This window comes from Hesperophylax consimilis, chromosome 17 (genome assembly GCF_061612785.1).
Source record: "Hesperophylax consimilis isolate HC1 chromosome 17, BYU_Hcon_1.0, whole genome shotgun sequence".
Lineage (NCBI taxonomy): Eukaryota > Metazoa > Arthropoda > Insecta > Trichoptera > Limnephilidae > Hesperophylax > Hesperophylax consimilis.
Window position 1 is genome coordinate 7415810 of NC_142852.1, and position 2820 is coordinate 7418629.

The 2820-nt window shown below is 34.7% G+C and overlaps 1 long non-coding RNA gene across 1 annotated transcript; it reads right to left on the minus strand.

The window, feature by feature from the left end:
* Window positions 1-520: 520 nt before the first annotated feature.
* Window positions 521-2271, minus strand: LOC149415887 (uncharacterized). Its single transcript, XR_016303515.1, has 3 exons — window positions 2137-2271; window positions 1163-1367; window positions 521-639 (listed from the first exon to the last, which is right to left on the minus strand). It is a non-coding gene; the product is annotated as an uncharacterized LOC149415887 (long non-coding RNA).
* Window positions 2272-2820: the final 549 nt, after the last annotated feature.

The window sequence follows — 2820 nt, forward strand, 5'->3', positions numbered from 1 at the left end:
GGAGTCGGAGCATGAAAAAGGTTTTCCTCTACTGTGTGTCAACATGTGTTTTGTCAACTGTCCTTTTTGAGAACTTGAATAGTTACAGTCGGAACATGAAAATGGTTTTCCTCCACCGTGGGTCAGCATGTGCCTTGCATATTGTCCTTTTCGAGAGCATGAATAGTTGCAGTTTGAACATGAAAAGGGTTTTGCTTCACTGTGAGTCAATTTGTGTCTCTTCAAATCTGCTTTTCGAGAACAAGAATAGTTACAGTCGGAACATGAAAATGGTTTTTCTCCAGCATGGGTGCGCGAGTGCTGTTCTAACCGAGACTTATAAGTGCAGGAGTAGTTACAATGGGGACAAGATAATAGTTTTTTCATATCATATTTCTTCGGATCTGTCAATAAGTCTGAAAATGATTACAGATAAAAGATGAACACGTATAACACAGTTTAGTTATTTTTTAAAATATATTAAAAATTTGCATTAAACGAAATGTCAAATCTAATAAAGTAAATTGGTTTTACCTGTTTTCTGGATATCAAGGCTTTCTAAGCATTGTTTTTTAACATTTGGAACATCTATGTCAATTTCCATACAAGAGTTTCCCCTTTCATCCTCTTCTCGGTGTCCTGGTTTCGCTTTGATGGTACCTGGAAAAATAGAGCAACGATACGCATTGATGATTCATGTGTCAAGACGAACACCGTAGTACATTGGAAATTACAATCGCCTCTCTCCGAGAGACCCACAACAATATGTTTTAATGTTTTAAATTAAAACAACATTGTCGATGGGGAATTCGTTTAACAGACTTTTAAGAAATAAGAAGGACCCCCAGATGTCCTTCTAAGGGACCAATGTTTCAAGAAGGAAAAACTATTTGCTCTTGAGCACCTTCACTATGAGGAGTTGTTATTTATAGGCAATGAAATAAAGTTTTTTGCAGTGTGATTTTAATGTATAACATATGTAATTTATATCTTATCTCAAATAAGGTCAGGTATTTTTTGTGTAGCTTGTCAGTTTTCTGCAATGAAAAATGGTGAGGAAAACACCAAAATAACTTATTTTTGGCAAAATAGGACGTTTTGAATAAGCATACCTATGTCCTATCTGCGAGACGTTTCAAAACGGACATGGAATCAGAAAACATTAGTTTAACATTTAACTTACTGGCTGTGTGAGTACTCTCCGCGTACTGTGAAGATTCCATCTTTACATTTGGGAGTTCAAAATCTATATATGTGTACTGTATTTCATCTCCGACTGCTTCCTGGGGCCCTGGTTCTGTCTTGATAGAAACAGTATCTGAATGTAATAGATTCATGGCACTGCTGGGTTAACGTTTGGTAATTGGTTCAAGCCAAAAGAAATGCACCTGAAACATTACATTGTTATAGCGGGACTTTAATTTGTAAGTGATTAGAATATTTTGTTTCTGTTGGAATATTCTGTCAAACAATGAAGTGGTATGCATTACGCATATTCAACCTTGTAATTGTGACCTTGAATTTAAGTAACTTTAAAACAGTTGAGAGATTCGATGTCAATCGTAGAAATATCTCTGTGTGAACCGGTGTTACTGTATATTTAATCCGCCATACCACTTATAACAGACTATCGGTAATTCATGTTTTTTTAATCATTTGAATCAACGCCTTCGGAATACTAATGTTAAAATAGGTAGACGTTAAATTGATAGTTTAAATGTTCCCTAAACAAAATGAATTATAATATGTAATATTAAATAACAACTATTAACCAATTATGTATACAATACTGCCGCCATGAAACAAAGGTATATACGTGTGACGGCATAGTAAAATTTTCATAAAAAATGCGAACACCTCAGCAAAGATCACCAAAAACATTCCCACTCACCCTAATAGATGCTGACTTATAAAATCCTTATTGAACTGGTACTTAGTGTGTAAACTGAATGTTAACGATTCGAGATAAATAAATAAAATTCCCTTTCTTATCGATTGGTGCAACTTATGCTAGTTCGCGTTACACACAGCGCAGTTGTGCATTTCTGAATGCCGTCGACCAAATTAAAGAACAGTGGTCCCTCATTTTGATTTGGAATAACGGCCCCGATTAAAATGACTAGCGAAATTGATACTTCTGTAGAAAATATCAGTTACCGGTAATTATCACAAGCATGTGATGATAAACTGCCAGAGTTAAACAGTGTAAGTTGTATAATGTCGAAATAAATTTGGAAACAGGATGAAATTACTGGCGGTGAAGGTACCATTGGGTACCATGCTCCAACAATTTTACTATTATTAGTAAAGTTATTCATAGAGATGTCATAGACAAAGATGTTTAAAAGTTTTCCTTTTACATTTTCAATTTTTTTTAAATATATAAAAAAAGTTCTGTTGAGTAAATATTATTACTTGGGACAGCTTTTTCCCTTTCCGAAGGCAGTGTCAAACCGTTTCGGGCTTTTGAATTATAGCCTACATATATTAGTCAAATTGTAAATGGTATGTTACATTTTATTTTTTGAAATAATCAATGAGTAAAACCTCAAATTATAGTATTTTATTATTGAAGACAATATTAGTGATTCCTAAACGAACATTTGAAACAGAAAAGATACGGTCACAAATATGACTCGAACACAGTACCCTTGCCTTGCCGGGGAACCACAAGGGTGTATGAAAAAAATACCCATACCGATAGTATTTTTTTACATTAACCCCAAACGGGAAACCCTGAGAGAAATTATTTTCCTCAGGGGCTATGTCATCTTTTGGAATGCTGTGTAGGGGGTCTTTTTTAAGGAAATGATGGAGAGGAAGTTCTGGTAAGGTAAACAT